Source organism: Nicotiana tomentosiformis, chromosome 11 (genome assembly GCF_000390325.3).
Source record: "Nicotiana tomentosiformis chromosome 11, ASM39032v3, whole genome shotgun sequence".
Classification (NCBI taxonomy): Eukaryota; Viridiplantae; Streptophyta; class Magnoliopsida; order Solanales; family Solanaceae; genus Nicotiana; species Nicotiana tomentosiformis.
In genome coordinates this window covers 7,586,123-7,612,203 of record NC_090822.1, presented here as the reverse complement: position 1 = coordinate 7,612,203, position 26,081 = coordinate 7,586,123, and the positions used below count along the sequence as shown (strand labels likewise).

Below are 26,081 nucleotides of genomic sequence, written 5' to 3'. Positions count from 1 at the left end.
GATGTTTTCTCTAGTCGTGAAACACTCATCCATTAGAGTTTTGTTGGCTTTGGTATCACAGTTGAATTTGGAACTAGTTAAGTTAGATGTAAAAACTATATTTTTACATGGAGATTTGAAAGAGAAAATCTATATGACTCAGCCAGAAGGATTCAAAGTTGCTGAAAAGAAAAATATGGTGTGCAAACTTGAAAAATTATTGTACGGATTGAAACAATCTTCTAGACAATGGTACAAACGATTTGACAAGTTTATGTTACGACAGAAGTACAGAAGAAGCAAATACAATCATTATGTGTATTTGCACAAGCTTGAAGACGGATCTTTCATATTTCTTCTCTTATACGTTGATGATATGTTGATAGCTTCCAAAAGTCAAGAGAAAATTGAGAATTTGAAGATTCAACTAAGAAAGAAGTTTGAGATGAAGGATTTGGGTGAGACGAAGAAAATTCTTGGCATGCAGATAAAAAAAGATAGACATTCTAAGAAACTTTATCTATCTCAAAAAGAATACTTGAAGAGAGTAATATATCGTTTTGGCACGAATGAGAACACGAAGTCGGTTAGCACTCCTCCTGCTCATCACTTTAAGCTTAATGTTGCTATGTCGCCGAAGAATGAAGTTGAACGAGAATATATGTCAAGAGTGCCATATGCAAATACCGTTGGTAGCTTGATGTATGCAATGGTTTGCACAAGACCTGATATTTCACATGCTATCGAAGTTGTAAGTAGGTATATGCATGACCCAGGAAAGGAGCATTGTCAAGCTGTGAAATGGATTCTACGATATATTCGTAATACTGTAGATGTTGGATTGATTTTTGAACAGGAAGATAGTCAGTATCTGGTTGGATATTGTGACTCGGATTATGCGGATGATTTGGACAAGCATAGATCAACTATTGGTTATATTTTCACTTTTGTAAATGCACAATGTGCTTGGAAGTCTACTTTAATTTGCAATCAACGGTTGCTTTGTCTACTACTGAGGCAGAGTACATGGCAATTGCGGAGGCTGTAAAGGAGGTAATTTGGCTTCAAGGGTTGCTTAGAGAGTTTGGTATTGGTCAAGAAAGTATCACACTATTTTGTGAAAGTCAAAGTGCTATCCAATTAGCAAAGAACCAAGTTTATCATGCAATGACGAAGCACATTGATTTTTGATAACACTTTGTACGAGATATTATAGAAGAAGGTGGAGTCATGGTACAGAAAATTAGGACTACAGACAATCCTGCTGATATGCTAACAAAAGTAGTGACTGCGATCAAGTTTCAACATTGTTTAAACTTGATCAACATTGTTGAACTTTGAAGATTGAAGTTGAAGACACAATCAAAATTTATCAGTGAGAGAAAATTGAAAAAGTGAAATCTTGCCAAGGTGGAGATTTGTTGAATTTGACAAGATTAATGTAAACTAGTGTGAACATTTGAAGCCTTTTTTTTGGAAGAAATTGGTAGATGCATTTTTCATGCATTAAATTGCATGATCACACTTAATATGATGTAATGCATGACATTATTAAGGTCATTTCCCTTTTATAAATAGCAAGGGTTTTGTTCATTTTAAAACATCTCTCACTTGCCTTCTTATCTCCTAAGGCATTTGAATCTTCTTTCTCTCTCGTAGTATTTCATTTGTATTTTTTGGAGTGAAATAAAATTTGAGTTGATTGTGTCCGAAGACTAGGAAAAAATTTAATTTTGCCGAACCTCGTTAATTTCTTATGTTCTTTTTATTATTGTCTCATTTACTATTTATTAGTTACCTTTAGATAGGATAGTTGTAATTTAATCCCTCTCTATATATACGGTTTCGCAACAAATCAAATGTCTCAAACTTTATGATACTAAAATGTCTCAAACATATGCATATGGTAAAATGCATAAAGTACGAAGCTTGAGGTTGTCTCTCCAAAACGGTAGTTAGCAGAGTAATTAACTTCGTACTTCTCTATTACTTCCTCTTGTATGTGATTATGCATTTAAATTGGCCTCGAGAGTTAATATTATTGCACATTTTAAGGTAATTCAGTAACGCATTCTAGCAATACATGTAAAGCCACTAAAAACCCAAATCTCAATGTAAGAGAAGATCAAGAAATAACAACTGAAATAGTACATACATGACAAACTCTGTTGGAAGAAATTAAAAAAAAAGAAAAGAAAAAAAAAAGGGGTAAATCTAAGTACTTAACCAGAAAGGAATGGAATTCGAAAAGTTAAAATCCTCAAAATAAACTCTAAACAACTGGAGAAAGTGAAAAAAATCACACACAAAAAAGTAATGTTAGTGAGGCAGACAATAGGATGGTAAAAGAAAATAATTAAATATTTGAGTGAAACCACTATTTGAATGGTTGAAATAGAAATATTTGAGAACCAAATTGCTATCAAAAAACCAAGTTACACAATCCAGACTATTTTCCAATAATTGTCGTCAACTTTTTTTTCTCTAAGAAACAAGGGGGAAAAGAAATGAAAAGCTAAAACAGAACTTTATACTTGTATTTAAGCAAGTTAATAAGACTGTTTTAAAATTAAACAAAAGGAAGTAAGAATCACAACTCATTCTAACATAACTTTATACTTGTTTTTTCTTCAGATTACAACTAAACCAGGTCGGAATTTAAAAAAAAAAAAAGACGTCAATATGGGCTTGGTTTTGGGAGTTATTTTCTTGTTGTTTTTATCTTTAAAAAACTACGGAAAAGAGTCATATTTACCTATCTATTTTCAAAATAAGCTATATGTACCATCCATTTTAGTTAAAGTTGTCAATATGGGCTTGGTCTGCTGGGCTGGCCCAGCCCGATCCGTGGTTTTATAGGATTGGGCTACAATTTTTGAACCTCATTTAAAAACGAGATTTTTAAGCCCGGCCCAAGTAAGCTTGTGGCCCATGAGGCTTGATCGAGGCCGGGCTGCGCCGGCCCGTGGGCATAATAAATGTATTTAATTAAAAATATAAAATATATAGATGATTTATTGGTGTTGAATATGCCATGAGCACCCGAAAATATTTTTGATTAGTTTGTTTTGAGACTTTTAATGAATGAAATATTGTCCTCTTTTTTTGTGTTTTATAGTAATCTATTAGAACAATCCAACATATAAATAATTTCTGGTGTCTAGTTGTTAAAAGATTTATTCTTTTCTTAATTATAGACTGAATTCATATTTCTTACCGTTATTCTAACTCTTAACTTCATATTACTTGCTCTAACACTTAAGCTTTATATTAATATTTATTAGTTAAAGATTTCACCTAAGCACTCCTTGATTTGCTAAGAATATTATTAATCTTTAATACATATTTTTCAAAAAACTATTCTTAAAATAATACTTTTAATAAAATAATACTTTCAATACTCAAAAGTTATTTTTAAATAATACTTTTAATAAAAATATTTTACATGAAAAATGATTTTAATCTTTTTAATCCTTTTACGGCTTGTTCTTTCTTGATCATGATTAGGGGTGGCAAACAAGCGGATCGGGTCAGGTCAGATATAGGTTGATCGAAAATAGGTAATATAAAAACGAATAAATATTCTGACACAACCCATATTTAATACAGATAGAAAATGTGTAGCTGGCGGATAATATGAATATTCATATTATTTATATTTTCTTGAATATGATTATTTTTTGGAGTATTCCTAGTCTCTCAATTCCCAAACTTGAGGAACCCCCAATTTGAGTCAGTTGTAAAAGTTAAACTCATTGATTATCCATGTTTTAAGTGGATAATATGGATTTTATTCATATTTGACCCAAATTTTAAAAAGTTCATTATCCAACCTATTTTTTAATAGATAATATAAGTGGATAACTGTTTTATTTATTCATTTTGCGACCACTAATCATGATCAGGCTATACGGCTATTTGGACATGCAACCAACCAAATGAATCCTTTTTGCTGTTAAAAGTCTTGACCAGTATTTAAATGGTTCTTTAGTTCCATTCATTTCTTTGCAATTTAATTAGCATATCATTATTTAAATAGAACAAAAGGCTCTCTTAATTAACACTAATAGTTTTCGTGTTACCTGACAAATCATATCTTGCATAGTCGAATTGCACTTAATTATAGGATCCTATCCGCCTAACATTAATATGAAATGTTAAATTTTTTAGCTACCTATAAGTGGAAAGTTGGTATTACAACTATATAAAAAATAACCAATGAAGTTCACCAATAAATTCTATGATTGCAAAATCAGACAAAATCAGAAGTATTGTCATTAGAGCCGTCAAAATGGGCTTAACCCGTGAAGCCAGCCCAATCCAATCCGCTACTTGAGTAGAGTTGAGCTAGAATTTTTTGAGCCCATTTAAAATTGAGGCTCATAAGTCCGGCCCAAGTCAGCCCGCTGACCCTTAAGGCTTGATCGAGGCTGGGCCTGGCCGCCCCGTGGGCCAAAAATTAATTAAATTTAAATTAATTAACTATTAAATATTTAAAAAAAGTAAAAACTAAAAAAACTATTAACTATAATCCCCATTCCCCGACCCTTAATTGCTCATTTACCCTTACATATCAAATAGAATTTAGATTTTTAACATGCATGTAATATGACAAAATTAATTTTTCTTTTGCTTAATTAATAACGAACTCGAAAAGTTTTAGGTGGCCAATAATAATCTTTTATCAAAAGAAAATATCACTTTAAGTGGCCAATGATCAGTTTGGATTACTTTAATATATTATTAATATTTAAACAGCTCTTCAGTATAGAAAAAGATCAATTTTAAATACACACAAAAAATAATTGACCACTAGCAAATTTCAGGAATTTTAAAATTTGTATGGACTATAATGATAAAATCAGCAAATGATGTTAATCCTAAATTAAAAAATCTCAGCATATAAACTTATTGAAACAATCCCTGAATCTGAGGAAAATGAAAGAAAAGTATTAAGAAAATATTCATGCAACTTTAAAAAGGAAGAGCTAGAGATATAGAGAATTTGCATTTCAATTATGAGATTCCTCGTCAAATATCAAGCGTTTTGTACGCTCTAAGCAAACAGAAGTTGTTTACATGATTAATCGACTATGTCACGAAAACATATTTAAGGATTTAAATAAATTCTTTTTTCTAAAAAAATTGAAGGGCCGGCCCGCCCTAACCCGCGACCCTCTTAGGGATGGGTTGGGTTGGCTATTTTAAGGCCCATTCATGTGGCGGCCCGGCCCTTTCAAGACCACCAAAATAAAAAGCCCACGAGGATTAGTTGGGTTGGTCTGGCCCGTTTTGACAGCTCTAATTGTCATTAGCAGGTCAAGAATGAATATTACACTCTTAGGGCTCGTTTGGTACGAGGGATAAGGGATAAAGGATAACGGATAATTAATTCCGGGATCAAATTCGATATGTGTTTATCCCATGTTTGATTGAGATAAAATCGTGGTATAATTAATTCCGAGATTAGTTATTCTGGGATTGTAGTATTTTTTTTATCCCTATGGGAGGGTAAAATAACTAATCCCAGAATAACTAATCATGGGATACCTTGTTTCTCAACCAAACGACCCCTTAAATTTTGTTATCCCTATTCTCCAAAGATATTAGAGGGGAAAAATTAATTAAGTGAAATTGGAGAGGTTTCAAAAAGCTTATTTTATACAATATTGAGAAAAGAAAAAGAGGGGAAGCACCAAATTGTATATCACGTGGTATATCGCGTATATCAGTAGATATTTATGGACATCTATGTATATCACATTGTATATCGTGTATATCACAAATAGATTTTCATGGATATAACACTGATATACATGGGAATACGAAATACCACGGGGATACATATGTGGAGTCTTGAAACTCGAGTTTTCAATCTAAAAGTCAGCAAATCTATCTCAAAATTTTTATTCTCAGAGATGTTGTTAAGCTATTGCAACAATACCCAGTTATATTTTACAATACTTTTTAAATTTCAAACTTTAGAATCTCATCTTTCACACTTTAATAATGGGGTTTTTAAGCTTTCTCGTTGATAGCGTATGCCTTTGTACTCTAACTCGATGAGAGATAGAGGGGGAGGGAGACATGATGAGAAGAAGGTGGTTGGGTCACGACAGAACTTTGGGTTTGGGTTGGTTCACAGCAGAATCTTGGATGACTTTTGGACTTGATTTTTTGATAGAGTTAACGCTACATGAAAAAGCCTTATTAGGGACCAGCATTTACCGACAAGTTTTAAATATGGTCCCTAAAAGTGTACTTATAGGGATGACAATTTTTTTGGTCTTTAATATGCGATTTTATCTTTTAAATACACGACTAGACTTTTTGGTGTCTAAAATTCATCTCTCTCCCAGAGACTTTACACAAATTATACCATTAGATTATCCGCCTAAACAAGAGTAAGTTTAATTTCTTTCTCTTTAATCTGTTCTGTTTCGTTTTTCTTCTTTGTGCTTTTTTTTTCCCGATTGAATCAGAAATCAAAAAAAGGGTTCTGCAATTTTTTGTTTCTTTAGTTGTTTTCTGTAATTGGTTGTTTTGAATACTGATCTTTCTTATGTGAGTGATAAAAGTGAGATTATTGGATTTAAAATTGGGTAATATTTATTGTGTGAGGAGAAATTTGTACAAAAGAGGGGTTGTTTGGTTGCTCATAAAATCATCGGATATCAGAGAATGTCAAGCACCCCAGAACTAAAATTTCACCAAAAATGGGTATTGGTTTCTCGTATTAGGAATGCAGTATGATTTATAATTTGGTTCAGCATATCCCAACATTTAGTCATGGAATAGATTCTGCTTTTTTTTGTCTTTCAAGCAAATGGGACTCAAATGTGAGTAATAATAAGGCAAAGAGAATATAGGCTGAGCTTTGTAATGTTCTGATAAGGCCAATGTTTTGAGCCTCATAGTGAGAATATTGATTACTATGGAGTTTTAACTGATGTTCTTGAATTGCAATTCACTGGAAGAAGAGTGACTTTGTTTCGATGTAATTGGTTTGATGCGTATGATAAAAAGAAAGGAATTAAAACACATGAATATGGTATTGTAAGTGTTAATTGGGAGAGATTTTTGAAAACAAATGAGCCTTCTGTATTAGTGGACCAAGTATCTCAAGTATTTTATGCTAATGATAATTCCAACAAGGGTTGGTGTGTAGCAAGAAAGACGCATCCTCGTGATTCCTATGAGATTTTTCAACAAATGGATGATGATGTTGTAGATTTAGAAAATCCTATACAAAATAAACGGAAAAGAACCGACTGAGGTGAAGTATCTCTTTATGCCATTAGCATATTCATATTGTTATGCATTCTGATTATATGATTTTTTTTTGTTGGTATATTGCCTTTATAATGTCTTATTTCTTTTTGTAGGTTTGATATGAAACCATCAAAGAATGAAAATGAGGTGGCATCCACTTTGAAAGCTGCTACCAAATATGCATTTGTTGCACCAGGTGCTATAGGGAAGGGACGAAGGAGAGGGCTTAAATCTCTGAGCTCTTTAGGGGTATCTAGAACAGATATTCCATTTTTTCCATCTACTGATCAAGTTATGCAGTACAACCAAATTGTTGAAACGAGTATATTTTTTCAAATATATTGTGTTATCAATTTGTACACCTAAATTTTAGTGTTAATTTTTTTACTAATATGATTTCCGTATACTATGTGCTGTAGCGAAGGGACGAGGGCGAGGGCTTCGATCTATGTGCTCTTTGGGGGTGTCTGGAATGGGACCAACGAAAAAAATCCATTGGTTTTTGAGAAAGGGCATATGAAAACTAATATTCCATCTTTTTCATCTACTGATGACGTTATGCAATACATCCAAAAAAATTCAGAAAGTACGGTTTCTAAAATCTATTCTTTTTTAGAATCAATTTTGTAATTATTTAGATTTGATTTCCTGTACTAATATGATTTCCTGCACCAGGTGCTCTAGGAAAAAGGGACGAGGGTAAGAGCTTAGATCTATGTGCTCCCTTGAAGAATCTGAAAATGAAGAGCGATCCTTCCATCAAAATACTCATTATAATTGTCGAAGCATGTCAAGACCTTCTAAGAGTACCATGTCTGCCGCTCAAGAATTGCGAATAGTGAATAAAAACCCTTTGGTTCATGACAAGGAGAATATGCAAACTGATATTTCATTTTCTCCTTATGTTAATCAAGTTATGCAATCCACCCAAAAAGTTGAAACAAGTATGGTTTATCAAATCTATTCATTTTTAAGAATTTAATTTAATTTAATTGATGATAACTGGAAATTGGTAAGTTCTGATTTGCAATATTAGCTGCTATATCCAGTGTAGATCCCACTTTATTGAGTGTAAGTACCCCTTATTCAATGACTCTTTCCCAGCTTATGTAGCACTTATAAACAACTTCATACCTGAAAGCTAATTTTCCATTAAGTTTCAGTTGAATTAATATCATCAAAGTTGGTCATTAGGAACCTTTAACTTCTTTAAGTGTCTATCTTGTGAAAACTGCAGTTTGTTAAACACAGAAGATAATTTAGCATATCAAACCCATATAGATTATTATGACACTGGATTGCGCATGACCATTAGGATATATTTTAATTTGCATCATATTCTAATCAACAAGCTCTTAGTTAATAAGATGATAAACATACTTTTTAGTATTATGATTTCTTGCACTAGGTGCTCTAGGGAAAGGAAGGCGAGAGGTTAGATCTATGTGCTCATTTTAAGAGTTTGAAAATGAAGAGCGATCCTTCCATCCAAATTTTCATTATGCTAGTCAAAGTCTGTCAAGACCTTCTAAGAGTACAAGATTAGACTCTACCATGTCTGCCGCTCAAGGATTGCGAACAATAAATTAAAACCCTTTGGTTCATGACAGGGAGAATATGCAAACTGATATTCCATTTTATCCTTCTATTGATCAAGTTATGCAGTCCACCCAAAAATCTGAAACAAGTATGGTTTGTCAAATGTATTCTTTTTTTTAGAATTGAATTTAATTTAATGCCAGATTTTTAGTAATATGATTTTTTGCACCAGGTATTCTAGGGAAAGGACGAGGGTGAGAGCTTAGATCTATGTGCTCATTTGAAGAGTCTGAAAATGAGGAGCGATCCTTCCATCAGAATTCTCATTATGCTAGTCAAAATATGTCAAGACCTTCTAAGAGTACATGATTAGACTCTAGCATGTCTGCCGCTCAAGGATTGCGAACAATAAATAAAAATCCTTTGGTTTATGACAAGGAGAATATGCAAACTGATATTCTAGTTTCTCCTTCTATAGATCAAGTTATGCAGTCCACCCAAACAGTTGAAACAAGTATGGTTTCTCAAATCTATTTGATCACAAGTTTATCATTTTTACAATATTTCCTAACATTTATAAATTAAGCAAATGTAGATTCATGTACTGCTGGAAAGGTAAAAAAAGGTTCGAGAAATTAATAAGTGCAAAGAAGTTGCATCACTTGAAGTTGGAGAGAAGCTAAAAGTAGCATTTTACAATAACCGAACAGTTGGAAAGAATAGCAATCTATTTTTGAGGCACTTGGGAAAAATAGTTCGTGGCCGTAATATATGTCCGTTGGGAGTATCATCGTGGGATCGCATTAAGGAAGAAAAGTTAAATCACATGTGGGTAACTGTTAAGGTAACTGGATGGAATATTCCAATTTCTCCTTTGATTCCTCTTTTCATTCTATTCTTGGTGCTTAACTATGTTTTTTTATTTTTTTGTTTTTGGCAATTACACTAAGCATTGAGCTTAGTGTTCATTTTATATATATCAAAATGGTTTACAAAAATAAAGTGTAATCAAAGTTCGATCAACTATAGACCTATGGTGGAAGGACTCCTTCCCTTTACAATTGGTCCTAAAATGCAAATGAAAATAAGTGCTCCCTATGTGCGATGACAAAAATACAGTTATACAACAACATAGTAGAGAGGGTGTAAGGTACATCAAATGTATCTTCATGATGGCTTTGACAGAATCTCTGAAAGCCATAGTGAAGATAGCACTGGCAAAAGCCCAGAAAGGTGCACAAAGTTGGACAGCTCTGTTAAGATATGTTGACTACAAAATTGCATTCAACTCCAAAGATCCAGAATTACTGCTGCGAGCTTGTGTCTGTGTGTCATGAGTGAGTCTGGCTAGGTGTAATAGCTCTAATTGGCAAAAACAATGACTGACATAAGAGAAGGAGCATTGAGGTTGATGGTATGCTGCACTTAAGTTGTTTCTTGTGCAAGAGCTTCTCAGATGTCTATAGCATTGAAAATGATGTGTGGCTATAATTCCATAGTTTCGTACATTATTTGCCTTGCATTTTATATGATTTAATGATAAACTACAATTTAATTGTGCGTAACGGAGTCTATTTTATGTGTATTTGAATTGGAGATAAAAGTAGAGAAAAAAGAATACTTACAAGTCGAAACCGTGCACGGGAGTAGTTAAATAGGAAAAGCTGGCGACGCCAGGCTTGTAGCTGGAAAGATACCTGGCGATACCAGGCTTGTAGCTGGCGAGAGACCTGGCGAGGCGAGACAGTAGGCGAAATCGAGCAGGCCTTATACCTAGCGACGTCAGGCCTGGGGCGAGGTCCACCAGGCGTTATGCCTTGTGAGGCCAGGTCTAGGCGTGCACAATCCGAGTTTTGAAGACTTATTTCATCTCCGAGTTTGACTAGGACTTCGCCTACACGTTTAGGTCTTTTCCTACACATATAAATAGACCTAAAAATGCCACTTTTGAGTACTTTTGCAACCGGAGGCAAGGATAGGTCGTGGAACAACCGTTCGGAGTTAGACTCATCGATTTCTACATCTCTTTATCCTTACTTTGTAATTTAATTATGCAAAATACTTTGGATATTGTGATTATGAGTATGAGTAGCTAAACTCATAATCTAGCGTTTTGATGGAACCTATTGGAGGATGATTTCCTGTTACGTTAATATAAATTTGCCGTAGTATTTTCTCTATTTATTCAACTATATTATTATTATTGTTGATTGAAGGGCCCTCAATCGACTGTGCCTATTTAGTGTGTATTACTCGGTAGAGAGTACATATTTAGGTAGTTGTTGAACAATATTACTCCTAACGTATATGAGGGATCAATACGAAGGATTTAAAGGTGAGATTAGGGATAACGAAACCTTGGTGCGATCCGAGTGAGCCGTAATTAATGCTAGCTAGCGTAATTCGGGAGAATATGTCTAGTAAATTATAGTAATTACTCGGGAGAGAGTTACGACAGTCAGAGTGCTCATGATCGATAGAGAAAGCTTAGGCAAATTTATAGAAAACATAGTAGAAAAGATTCTGACAATAGGGGAAATTACAACCTTAGATCATTCCAATTCTTGTCTACAACCCGTAGTAGTTAGTTATTAATTGTTTCACTTTCATTACATAATATTTAGTTAGTAAACATCCAAATTGTCACTTAAATATTTCTGAAGATTGATTGCGTGAGTTCGTGCGAGTCTAGTAGCTGTGTTTGATAGGTTAATTCCCTGTGGGATTCAACTCCGGAATTATTAGCCTGAATATATTTTCAACGACCAATTAGTTTATTTTATAAGGCATAGTTGGGTGTGGTCAAATTTTGGCACCGTTGCCAGGGATTTAACGGTGTATTAATTGCAGCTAAAAGAATTGCTAGAATTCTTAGTTTAGTCAATTTTCTTCATTTTAAACCAAATACATTGAAAATTTAACGTTTGTAGTCTTGGGTGTTACATGTGCATGCCTAGGAACTCCTCAAAAACTGGTGAATTGTTTGAAGCTTTATCAGATCCTGAAAAGGTTTTCAAGGCATTGAATCGTGCAAACTGGTGAATTGTTTGAAGCTTTATCAGATCCTGAAAAAGTTTTCAAGGCATTGAATCGTGCAAACAATAAGGACAAACAACAATAGAACTCAACAGAATGAATCGAACTAGACATAGATGACGTAATAGAAAATCCAAATAACAGAAATAATGCGAACGACCCTAACAATCAGGGTGTGTCGCCTTTTATGCCAGAAGCAGCCTTGTATGATTGGGCACAACCCACCACCGAAAATCTGACAACCGCAATTTCAGTCCCTCAAATACAAGCGAAATCATTTCAAATAACAAATAATATGCTACATTTGTTGTAGAACAAGGGACTGTTTTCAGGGTCTTACATTGAAGATCCTCAGCAACATCTAAAAAATTTTCTGTCGATATGTGTCACACAAAGGCAACCTAATGTGACACTGGAAGCAATAAAGCTGTTATTGTTTCCATTTTCGGTGACGGGAGAGGCTCAGACGTGGCTTAATTCACTCCCCATAAACTCCATCACTACTTGGGAGGAATTAGTCAAGCAATTTGTAAACAAGTTCTACCCACCCAATAAGACTGCCAAACAAATTGATGAGATATTGAGCTTCAGGCAGAGACCAACAAAAACACTACAAGAAACGTGGGAGAGGTTCAAGGGTATGCTGGTTAAGTGTCCATATCATGGCATTCCAGAGCAAATGTTGAGGAATGAGGTTCTACATGGGATTGACAGACAGCTTAAAGGCCAATGTTGATGCTTGAGCGGGTGGAGCATTTTTTAGCAAATCATTCAGAGAATGCAAGATCCTACTCAATAAAATGGCTCAAAACTCAGGATGGATGACAAGAGACTCTACGATTACTCCTGTGGTTCACTCTATGGCTTTGGATCCAAATAACTCTATAACCGAAAATATGGCCACTCTGATGACACAAATGAGTATACTCACCCAGAAGATCGATGAATCATGCAAGAAGTAGCAAGTACACATAGTTGATGCGACTAATGGGGGCTTATGTACACCATGCATTAACCAACCATATGCATGCTCGTGGAGTGCAGAAGGTGACAACCAGCACTATCAGGAAGATATGAATTATGTGAACAACTATGGGGAACAGAGGCAAGGTGGTAAGAATTAGGGCAACAGAATAAACAATATAGACCAGCACAACAACAGTACATTAACAACAACAATCCTGGAGCTATGCGACCATAGGGTCAAGTGGTGCCTTACCAAAGGCAACAAGGTTACAACCAGCAAAATCAACAGTTGGCTTATCAACATCCTTAACAACAACAGATTGTGAGACAAGATGATGGGTTCACTGAACTTAAGGGAATGCTGGACAGCAACAACAGAATGTTGCAATAACTGATTGGGTCCTCTGAAAAAATGCAAGAGAGAGTAGACTCACATGAATCATCGATAAAGGGTATTGATGTTCAATTAGGACATATTTCTATTTCTCTAAACAATCGTCCCCAAGGGTCGTTACCTGCAGACACACAAATCAATCCAAAAGATTAGGGACTGAAACAATTTATGACAGTGAGTCTATGAAATGGTAGAGACCTAGATCTGGAGCAAGAGATTGCTCGCAAAAGCCGACCTACTGAAACACTTGTACCAGTACCCATTGAGATTGATGATTCAACAGGGTTAACTGAGGTGATGGTACAACATGCACAAAATAGCACAAGCAAAGAAAAAGAGATTGTGAAGGAGACTGAAGTAGCACAAGAACCAACAGTAGAAGCAGTTCCTGAGCAAGATAAAACTCGAATCACAGGAAAGAAGCGACCTCCAGCACTATTCCCACAGAGATTAGCAAAATATCAGAAGGACGAGCAATATAAGAAATTCATGGAGATGTTGAAACAAATACATGTGAACATTCCACTGATTGATGCATTACGAGAGATGCCTGGGTATGCCAAAATGATGAACGATTTAATGTCTCGAAAATTCAACTTCCAAGACCTGTCCACTGTTACATTGACACAAAGCTCTAGTGCAGTTGTGACGAGACCCATAGCCGAGAAGTTATCAGACCCAGGGAATTTCACAATCCCATACACGATAGGCATCTATGCTTTTGCTAAAGCGTTGTGTGATTTAGGGGCAAGCATAAACTTGATGCCCTTGGCTATCTACAAAAGGTTAGGCATAGGAAGAGCTAGACCTACGTCCATATTACTACAGCTAGCCAACCGGACAGTGAAGAGGCCCTCTGGTATCCTTGATGATATATTAGTCTAGGTTGGGAAGTTTGTGTTCACAACAGATTTTGTCATGCTAGACTGCCGGTTGACGAGGAGATTCCCATAATTTTGGGAAGATAATTCTTGGCCACTGGGAGAGCTTTAATTTACTGTGAAACTGAAGAGCTCAAAATGAGATTAAATGATGAAGAGATAACATTCAACGTGCAGAAATCTATGCGGCGACCAAGTGAATTTGCTAACTGCTCTCTAATAGAAGTCATGGATGTAATTTTGGAGGAGGAAGATGAGACTTTGAACTCTAAAGACCCTCTAGCAGCCTGTCTCTTGAACTTAGATGAGGTAAATAGAAAGGATTTGGCGGAGTGGGTGTTGGCTCTTGAAGACCAAGGGTTTTGGAAAAGAGAGCTTGAATTTGAGCCTTTACACTTAGAAGAAAGAAATATTCCTCCAGCTAAGCCATCGATAGAAGAGCCACTAAAGTTGGAATTGAAACCGCTACCACCTCACCTCAGGTATGCTTTCTTGGGACCTAACTCAACTTTACCTATTATTATCTCATCTGGTTTGTTAGATTTGCAGAAAGAACAACTTTTGCAGGTATTGAGTGAGTGCAAAACTGCAATTGGTTGGACCATTGCAGACATTAAAGGGATCAACCCGGCCTTCTGTATGCATAAGATTCTACTGGAAGATGTCCATAAACCTTCCAGAGAACATCAAAGAAGGCTGAACCCCAACATGAAGGAAGTTGTGAAAAAGGATGTGATAAAGTGGTTAGATGCGGGGATTATTTTCTCCATCTCCGACAGCAACTGGATCAGCCCAGTTCAATGTGTGCCTAAGAAAGGTGGGATGATTGTAGTGCAAAACGAGAACAATGAGTTGATATCAACAAGAACAGTCACGAGATGGGAAATTTGTATGGACTACAGAAGATTGAATAAGGCCACCCGAAAAGACCATTTTTCCTTGCTGTTCATTGATCAAATGCTAGATAGATTGGTCGGGAAGTCCCACTTTTGCTTTCTGGATGGATACTCGGGGTATAATCAAATCTATAATGCCCCGGAAGATAGAGAGAAAATATAATTCACATGTCCATATGGCGTTTACGCCTTCCAGAGGATGTCGTTCGGCCTATGCAATGCACCTGCCACATTTCAAAGGTGCATGATGGCCATCTTCACGAATATGGTAGAGGACATCATAGAGATCTTTATGGATGATTTTTCAGTGGTGTGAGACTCATTCGATGATTGCCTAAGGAGTTTGAAAAGAGTGCTGAAAAGATATGTCTAGACTAATCTGGTGCTCAATTGGGAAAAGTTCCATTTCATGGTACATGAAGGTATAGTCTTGGGGCACCTAGTGTCGAGTAAGGTCATTGAGGTAGATCATGCAAAGGTTGATTTGATCGAAAAGCTTCCACCACCCACTTCCGTCAAAGCAATAAGAAGTTTCCTTGGCCACGCTGGGTTCTATAGACGGTTTATAAAAGAATTTTCCAAAATTGCTAACCCCTTGTGTAAATTGCTTGAAAAAGATCACCCTTTTGTGTTCTCTGATCACTACAGGGTGGCTTTTGAGGAATTAAAGAAGCGGCTGGTGACAACACCTATCATAGTTGCACCTGACTAGGAGCAACCATTTGAGCTGATGTGTGACGCAAGCGATTATACTGTGGAAGAAATACTTGGGAAGAGAAAATACAAAGTCATGCATCCAATATATTACGCAAGTTGAACTTTGAGTGGTGCACAACTAAATTACACAGTGACCGAGAAGGAGATACTAGCAGTAGTGTTCGCATTTGATAAATTCAGGTCATACCTGATAGGCTCGAAGGTAATTGTTTATACTGACCATGCTGCTCTCAGGTACCTATTTGATAAGAAGGAGTCAAAGCCGCACCTGATTCGATGGGTGTTACTGCTGTAAAAATTTGACTTGGAAATCCGTGACCGAAAGGGAATGGAGAACCAAGTGGCTGATCACTTGTCTAGGTTGGAAGGAGCCGAAGAGAAGGCTGAGGGGGGAGAGATTGTGGAGACTTTCCCGGATGAACAACTACTAGCCACGAGCCTTGAGGTAGCGCCATGGTATGCATACATTGCAAACTACCTGGCAAGCGGTATTGTTCCGTATGACCTTTCTCTGTTCAAAAGGAAAAGTTCTTTTGTGACTGTCGCATGTATTATTGGGATAAATCTTATATGTTCAGGATTTGTGTTGATAACATGATCCGGAGATGTATCCCCGAGATATACCATTCTTCTATTTTGCAGGATTGTCATGCGTCACCATATGGTGGCCACTTCAGGGGAGTAAGGACAGCTGCGAAAGTGCTGGAGTCGGGCTTCTACTGGCTGACATTGTTCAAAGATGCACACTTATGGGTGAAGATTGTGACGAATGCCAACGAACTGGGAATATTTCCCGCCGACATGAGATGCCTATGAACCCAATTCAGGAGGTAGAAGTGTTTGATGTATGTGGAATCGATTTCATGCGGCCTTTTGTCAGCTCATATGGCAACAAGTACATACTCGTAGTTGTGGACTACGTGTCCAAATGGGTGGAGGTTGCAACGCTCCCTACAAATGATGCAAAGTTGGTAATTGTTTTTTTGAGAAAGAATATATTCACCCGATTTTGCACTCCAAGGGCAAAAATCAGTGACAGAGGCACTCACTTCTGTAATCGAGCCTTCGCAAAGTTGTTAGAAAAGTATGAGGTACGCCATAAGGTTGCCACCCCATATCATCCACAAACGAGTGGGCAAGTGAAAGTTTCGAACATAGAAATAAAGAGTGTTTTGACAAAGACTGTGAATGCTACAAGAACGGATTGGGCGAGAAAGTTAGATGATGCACTCTGGCCCTATCATACCGCTTTCAGAACTCCGATCGGCATGTCGTCATACAAATTAGTATTTGGGAAGGCGTGTCAGTTACTAGTGGAGTTGCATCATAAAGCTTTGTGGGCATTGAGGCAGCTAAATCTTGATATAGAAGCCGCATGCACAAGTAGAGTCACAGAGTTGCACGAGCTTGATGAGTTTTACTACTACGCTTTTGAGAGCACAAGACTATACAAGGAGAGAATGAAGATGATGCATGACAAAAATATTCTTGAGCGGAGTTTTAAACCCGGAGATATGGTATTGCTATACAATTCAAGATTGAGGTTATTTTCGGGCAAATTAAAGTCAAGATGGTTAGGACCATTTTGTGTGGTAGAGATTCACCCCACTGGTGCCGTAGATATTGCTGTAGATATTGCTGCGGAAAATGACTCTCACACGTTCAGAGTCAATGGGCATATGTTAAAACATTATTTGGGCATGGATGACGCGAAAGTAGTGTCGGTGACTCATTTGCTCGAGCCACCAAGGTTAAGCGAGCCTTAAGTGCAATTACCTGCATCGTGCCGCGACGTTAAATTAGGCGCTTCATGGGAGGCAACCTATTATAATGTTGTAATATTGTATTCGTTGTGCCGCGACGTTAACTAAGGTGCTCATTGGGAGGCAACCTAATTCGTAGTTGATTTTTAGTGTAGTTATAATATTTCTTTTCGTTTTTAGGTACTAACAAGTTTGCAGGTGATTTTGGGCAAGTCGAGCAGATCATTAAGCGGCGCATGAAGAAGACCAAGCGAGGGAGCTCGCCTCGTGAGGCTTGAGGCGAAGTGGAGCTGGCGAAATAGCTCGCCTCGCGTGGGTTGAGGCCCGGAGCAGCAGGTGTTATGCCTGGCATCGCGTGGGTTGGGGCCAGAAGAACCGTGAGCTTAGCCTCGTGCATCGTGATCACAGGCTGGCTTTAGAGCTGGCCTCGCGAGGTCTTACGCGAGTTGAGCGTCACCAGGTAAGTTCTTTTTTCATTTTTTTTTTAGTAAAACCCTAAACCAAACACACATAAAACTCCAAAGAAAAATCCTAAATTCACACTGCTCACCAGCGCTGCTCACAAACAAACGCACTGCACAAAATTTCCCCCACCAGCACACTTCCATTGTTAGCTCTCCCATCCCCATTGAAGTCAAGCTTAGTCCTGCTATTTTGTTCACACTCACCAGCGAATATTCAGGCAGATCCTTCCTCTCACAAGCTTCTAAGGTATGATTCTTATCTCTTTTCCTTGCAATTTTGAGTTGGGTCAAGGTATGCAATTACACACAAATGTTGTGGTTGTTCTTTATTATAGTATTGTGTTTATATGTACCAACCCCATGAACCCCATAGGAATGGTGCTGCGATTGTATGAACATGTGGTAGTACGGAACTCCCAAGCCGATTTGGGAGGGTGAGGCAATCCTTCACCCTTATAAGCACTCCCATGGCACTTGTTGCATGCTAAGTGTTTGCTATAATGCCTCAATGGCATTCCTTGTCCCCATTGGAGCCCAAGTCTCCGGGATTAATAGACTAGTGTTGTGTAGTCGTGCAGCACATTAAAATCTTAAGTGTGGGGTGGCTCAAGGGAAGCCTATGTGTTGTTTGATTCTAATATTAAGAAAATATGAGGTGAAGTCTGAGTAACCTCAGAAAGTTGGGAAAGACTATGTGTGTAATGTGTAATACAGTTTTAACTGATTATTGATTACTTGTGTATGAACGAAGATGCCTCTGAGAAAAGGCACAGGCAAAGGAAAGGCTACTTCCACTGCTCCGCTAAAGCAAAGGAGACCTCCGCACCTCCCCAAAGAAGAGAAAAAGGGGGGAAGCTACCTCCAGTCTAAGTGGAGCACAAGCTATGGCAGTGGTAGCAGCCATGTGTTTACAACCCCAAGGCCAACGGGAGTTTGGCATCAACAGCATACCCTCGCATACTAAGATTGGTACAGGCACTGTAGACCTAAACATGTACACCTGGAAGCAGCTGTCCATGAACGCAGCTTGAAAGCAAAGTATCAGGCAATTTGGAGGGGCATTCAGAATTTGGGGTTGAGCTATGTATTCAAGAACACAAGGGACATTAATCTCAATCTAGTCTGGGAATTCTATGCAGGGTTTGATCCGCAGAATACTGAACAGATGGTGCCGATTCGTGGACGATTGATAGATTTTTCAGCCATGGCCATATGTAACTTTTTAGGTGTTCCGGATGTTCATGTGGAGCCATTGGACCACTTCATTTGCTGACCTACATATAGAGAGCTGAGACACACGATTTGTGGTGTCGAATCTACGGCAGCATGGGTCGGGGATAAGAAAACAAATTGGCACAAGAGGTTCCCCAAGAAGAAGATGAGGACGGAGGCTCAATTGTGGCTTAAACTGATAAATGCATAGATCCTACAGTGAAATCATTACACGCTTATTAGCCGTGAGAGGACCTGTGCGCTCTACTTCCTCATGATGGGTCAAAGGGTGAATGTGGGTCATCTGATCCGCTACCAGATATTTTTAGTCAGAACGAGTAAGAAGGTCGATCGAATGCCATTTGCCAATTTTTTAACTCAGTTCTTAAGACACAAGGAGGTTGCGGAGGAGCCAGAGTTTGACCACACCATCGATCAGCCCCTACGGCAAACGGACATCACTAGTCTTTGGCTGAAAGAAGAGACTGCCATGACATCTTTGACATGTGCCAAGCGCAATGCTCGTGATGATAGTTTTATGGCCCATCTCTATAGGATGATGGTTTTTCAGCTGAGGATAGGGGGTCGGCCGGCCACAACTGAGGAGAGGACATTAGTGGAGCAGCGGTACCCGCTCAATGCTCATGCCCAACAGCTGGTTGGGATAGGTGATGGATACAGACTCCTCGATGATGAGAATATCAATACACCTGAACAGTCTGAGGCCGAGCCGGAGCAGTCTGATGATGATAAGGAAGAAGCGCAGGATGAAGAGTGGAAAGCCTCAGAGGATGAGGACGCTGTTTGATCAGGGAGTTTCCTTGCACCCTACTCATTTTTCTTGTTTTGTCAATTTGTGCATGCACTAAGGACAATGCATGATCTAAGTGTGGGGTGGGGACATGTAAAAATTACTTGTAGTTGCTTGTTTTTGTTGTTTTAGCAAGTGGCGTTTTCGTTAGATAATTATTTTAGTTATTTGTTTTAAGAATTTGTTTTAGTGAATTTGTTTTAGTGATTTGTTTTAGTTAATATATATATATATATATATATATATATATATATATATATATATATATATATATATAAAAAAATTGGACTCTTCCCGACGATGGATCTGCTAGACAGTTTTCTTGAGGGAAATAAGTTTAGAGAAAAATACCAAAAAGATTTTTTTTAGGTAGTGTAGTAATTCCCCCTTGATTTTTCTTTGGGCTACGGTTCTTTTCCAAGGGTTTTTAGTTGAACCGGATAGAGTTAGTTTTAATTTTTAGGAGTAGGAACCACGGGGCTATGCATTTAATGGCAGAAATTTCTTTTAGCTTTGTTATGCCTTGAGAATAGCTAGTACTACGGTTGTGACGCTTAGACTCGGTTTTTGAATCTAGTATAAGTATCTTAAATTGTAGATTCTTAATTTTGCTTAACTGCTTTGATTGGAGTGTCGTGGTAAAACCAATCCTAAGTGAATTATGAGCCATGTATGTGTGAGGTTTGTATGTATTCTGTGCATTGCATTTGATGTCTAGAACTTGCCCTGTGTGTGTGTGCAAAGCAAAATAGTAGTCTTGTTCAGTCTGAGAAGTGATATAGGCGTTTCTTTGTTAAGCCAGATATATATATAGTTTACCCACCTAAAAGTTATGTATCGTAGTTAACCCCTTTGAGCCTATAATCCTGTTTCTTTGGTAACCACATTACAAGTCGTACCCCTTTATTTGAATCGACCATATATTCGAACCTTGTCACATCTTATGAGCACTTGAATTGTGATAAAGTATGAAAAAGTTAAAGTGGGGTGGTGGGTTGGCTTTTGAGTGGAACAATTGAAATAAGAAGAAAGGTGCACAACACTTAAAAAATGATAATAGCTATATTGTATGAAAAATAATTCTTGATGGTGGTGGCTAGTGATATAATGGTGCTTAAAGAAGTGTGTGCGTGTGTGTGTGTGGGGGGGGGGGGGTAATATAAAGTAAAGTTAAGATGGAGTTTTGGTTTGACATAAGTATGGGCTTGAATGTTAAAGTGTATGTATTAAAGTGCTTAAGGGAGATGTAGTCACTTATATCCAAATGTATCATACCCGACCCGCAGCCTACATTACAACCAATCAAAGTCCTACTTGATCTTAGACTAAATAAACTCGATTAGTAGAGTATTACAGTATGGGCAAGCCTATGGTGCATCATTTGTGGCATATGAATGTTATTTCTAAGAGCGAGTGAGTTTTTTGCCTATCTTGAGTTCATACGCTCTTAAAATTCATTATGTGTGGAACTGAGCTCTTTGTTGGCTGAGGGCACGTGATTCATAAAGGAAAGGTAACGTCGTTGACCTCCATGTTGGAGTAAGTAAGTGAATTGTGAACAAGTCATGGTATTTGTGAGTCAAATCTTGAGGCGAGGATGTTACACCTTAGTGCTTAGACTATTTTAAATATTCTTATTGTAATGAGTTATGGGAATTTCTTAGTGAGGTTGTGTCTGTAAGTGTGGTTTGATTGCGCGAGGACGCGCAATGTTTAAGTGTGGGGTATTGATGTGTGGCTATAATTTCATAGTTTCGTATATTATTTTCCTTGTATTTTATATGCTTTAATGATAAACTACACTTTAATTGTGCGTAACGGAGTCTATTTTATGTGTATTTGAATTGGAGATGAAAGTAGAGAAGAAAGGATACTTACAAGTCGAAAGCGTGCGTGGGAGAAGTTGAATAGGAGAAGCTGGCGACGCCAGGCTTGTAGCTGGTGAGATACCTGGCGACGCCAAGCTTGTAGCTGGCGAGAGACCTAGCGAAGCGAGGCAGTAGGCGAAATCGAGCACGCCTTATACCTGGCGATGCCAGGCCTGGGGAGAGGTCCACCAGGCGTTATGCCTCGCGAGGCCAAGTCTGGGCGTGCACATTCCGAGCTTTGAAGACTTATTTCGTCTCCGGGTTTGACTAGGACTTGGCCTACACGTTTAGGTCTTTTCCTACACATATAAATAGACCTAAAAATTACCACTTTTGAGTTCTTTTGCAACCAGAGGCAAGGATAGCTCGTCGAACAACCGTTGGGAGTCAGACTCATCGATTTCTACATCTCTTTATCCTTACTTTGTAATTTAATTATGTAAAATACTTTTGGATATTGTGATTATGAGTATGAATAGGTAAACTCATAATCTAGGGTTTTGATGGAACCTATTGGAGGATGATTTTCCTGTTACGTTAATATAGATTTTTCGTAGTATTTTCTCTATTTGTTCAACTATATTATTATTGTTGTTGATTGAAGGGGCTCTCAATCGACTGTGCCTATTTAGTGTGTATTACTCGTGAGAGAGTGCATATTTAGGTAGTTGTTGAACAACATCACTCCTAACGTATATGAGAGATCAATACGAAGGGTTTAAAGGTGGGATTAGGGATAACGAAACCTTGGTGCGATCCGAGTAAGCCGTAATTAATGCTAGCTAGCGTAATTCAGGAGAGTATGTCTAGTAAATTATAGTAATTACTCGGGAGAGAGTTACGACAATCAGAGTACTCATGATCGATAGAGAAAGGTTAGGCAAATTTATAGAAAACGTAGCGAAAAAGATTCCGACAATAGGAGAAATCACAACTTTAGATCATTCCAATTCTTGTCTACAACCCGTAGTTGTTAGTTATTAATTGTTGCACTTTCATTACAAAATATTTAGTTAGTAAACATCCAAATTGTCACTTAAATATTTTTGAAGATTGATTACGTGAGTTCGTGCGAGTCTAGTAGTTATGATTGATAGGTTAATTCCTTGTGGGATTCGATTCCGGACTTATTAGCTGGAATATATTTGCAACGACCGCTTATTCCTTTTAATAAGGCATAGTTGGTCGTGATCAGAAGACACCTGTATAATTTCAGTCTACCATCTGGTTGGTGAAAATGTGGCATTGAATCAAGATGAAAATGAAGATCGGGTACCCCAAGCATATTGATAGGTATTCAACAGATTGAGCAGGTAGCTACTGCTGGTGCACCAGTTGTTGATGTTGTTGTTGCTACTGGTGCACCAGTTGATGACGTAGTTACTGATGATGCATGTTCTATGTTTTAAATTCTCAAAATTGAAATAAAGCTAAGGTATTTATTAATTCAAGCCTCATTGTAGAACTATGTTTTCTTCTATCACATGGAGTTTCTGTGATGATATTGGATATCAATCTATGTTTGATGTATTGCAGGATAAATTTGAGAGTGATGACATGGATATTCATCGCGATCATATTTTGGGATGGATGAAAGAGTTATAGAACAAATGGAGATGACACTTGCATGTAAAATATGTGAAGGGTAAGCCAATCCAAGAGGTTCTTAAGAATGTGCCCAAGGGGGTAGACAAGAAACAATGAAAGTTGTTGGTAAACGAACATTTTTCTACAGAAAGTTTTCAGGTTTGACATTATACCTAATTATGTAATTTTATTTTATACAATGATCTTTTAATTGATAATTTATTTATAGAATTTGAATTTAATGTTGTCACTCAAATATAGGCGAGAAGTAACAGGAATGCAGAAAATAGAACTAAGTTGAAGATGCTTCATCATATTGGTAGCAAGCCAATTAGAGAGATTATTTATTAAAAGGTGTTATCATAAAATCTATTTTTTCTTAATATTGACGAGACTTTATTTGACATATTTACTTTTATGTAAAGGGCGAAAAAGATGGCAAACCACCAGATTTGGCAACTATTTTCTTCGAGACTCGCAAGAAGAATAACATACTTGTCGATCCTGAAATAATCGAGAAACATATGCGTTTGGTTAATTGAACATGTTTGTTTACTTTTAGTTATTATGGGATCTGACAAAAATTTCTCTATATATTTTATAGGCTCAAATCCAAGAATTGGTGCAGTCTGAACCGTCACTTCCTAACATAGAGATTGTAGAAAAATGCTTTGTACCTCAAAGTCGTAGTCATGTATTTGGCTTTGGGGGTGGATTAAAGGCGAAAGATTTGAAAGGTGGAACTGCCTCAAAAACTGAATTATTGGCTAAGCTACGTTCAACGAAAAATGAAAACCAGTCTTTGAAGGATCGTCTGTCTAATTTCGAAAATGAGATGAGAGAATTGAGGCAATTAAAAGAATTAGTATTAGCGCAACAAACTAATTTCCAGCCTCCAATTCAGGAGAATGACTAAAAGAATTGATTTAAGTGTATGTTATTATATATCATTTACGAAATTTATTCTTCTGTTGATTACGAATTTGCTGCTTGGGCATAGTTATTAATCGTATTACTGGTTTCTTAATGTTCGCTAGTGGTTGAAGTTCGATAATCCATACTGGAGTTCGATAACCCATAGTGGTTGTTAAAAGTGAACTTTCTTGTTTAATATTGGATGACCTCAAAATAGGCAATAAAGTTTGCTACTGTAATAGGCCTGGCAAGTGGGCCGGTCCAGGCCCGGGACCGGCCCAGGACCGCGGGCCAGACGGGCCAAACGACTAAACGGGCCAGGACCATTTGGTCCGATTTTAGCGGGCCTGGTTCGGTCCCGGACCGTTTGGTCCGCAGGGCCCGAGACCGGCCCTGTCCCCTTAGCGGGCCTAGCGCCCAACGGCTATTTTTTAATTTTTTTTTTTTAAAAAAAAAAAAAACTTTGGACTGTCAAAAATAGTCGTTGGGCTGTCAAAAATAGTCATTTAACCCCTCAACTTTGTTTTAATCCCAAACTTTTTATAATTACACTTTTTTCCTATTTTCAACTATAAATACCCCATCATATATAGTATATCTTAAGATGTATATATAGTATATAAATCGAATATAGCTTATATATAGTAAGATGTATATATATTATAGTATACATATAAGCTTATATTTATACTATACTATAGTCTATACTATATATACATCTCATAAGATATATAAACTATATTCGATATACTATATATACATCTTAAGATATACTATATATACTTACTATATATACTATACTATATATACATCTTAAGATATACTATATATACTATACTACATATACATCTTAAGATATACTATATATACATAGTATACTAGATATATATAATAGATATACATGTATATATAGTATATCTTAAGATGTATACATAGTATATAAATCGAATATAGGTTATATATAGTAAGATGTATATATATTATAGTATAGTATAGTATATATATATAAGCTTATATTTATACTATACTATAGTCTAAACTATATATACATCTCATAAGATATATAAACTATATTCGATATACTATATATACATCTTAAGATATACTATATATACTATAATATATATACATCTTAAAATATATATACATCTTAAGATATACTATATATACTATACTATATATATATCTTAAGATATACTCTATATATATATAGTAGATATACATGTATATATAGTATATCTTAAGATGTATATATAGTATATAAATCGAATATAGCTTATATATAGTAAGATATATATATATTATAGTATAGTATACATATAAGCTTATATTTATACTATACTATAGTCTATACTATATATACATCTCATAAGATATATAAACTATATTCGATATACTATATATACATCTTAAGATATACTATATATACATCTTAAGATATACTATATATACTATACTATATATACATCTTAAGATATACTATATATACTATACTATATACATCTTAAGATATACTATATATACATAGTATACTAGATATACTAGATATACTAGATATATATAGTAGATATACATGTATATATAGTATATCTTAAGATGTATATATAGTATATAAATCGAATATAGCTTATATATAGTAAGATGTATATATATTATAGTATAGTATAGTATACATATAAGCTTATATTTATACTATACTATAGTCTATACTATATATACATCTCATAAGATATATAAACTATATTCGATATACTATATATACATCTTAAGATATACTATAT

General features: G+C 36.5%; 1 long non-coding RNA gene and 1 other non-coding gene across 10 annotated transcripts; one reads left to right on the top strand and one right to left on the bottom strand.

Annotated features, from left to right (window-relative positions):
• Positions 1-6,153: 6,153 nt before the first annotated feature.
• LOC104086138 (uncharacterized) lies at positions 6,154-24,234 on the top strand. 9 transcript variants are annotated; one of them, XR_011411969.1, is made up of 9 exons: positions 6,154-6,383; positions 7,365-7,573; positions 7,671-7,837; positions 7,927-8,195; positions 8,660-8,938; positions 9,023-9,634; positions 23,335-23,544; positions 23,655-23,739; positions 23,811-24,234. It is a non-coding gene; the product is annotated as an uncharacterized lncRNA (long non-coding RNA). The 9 variants fall into 9 exon arrangements; XR_011411968.1 differs by having other exon boundaries at positions 23,647-23,739; XR_011411973.1 differs by lacking the exon at positions 23,655-23,739 and having other exon boundaries at positions 6,155-6,383; positions 9,023-9,173; positions 9,275-9,634; positions 23,990-24,234.
• Positions 12,389-12,495, bottom strand: LOC117274174 (small nucleolar RNA R71). Its single transcript, XR_004504261.1, has one exon. It is a non-coding gene; the product is annotated as a small nucleolar RNA R71 (small nucleolar RNA).
• Positions 24,235-26,081: the final 1,847 nt, after the last annotated feature.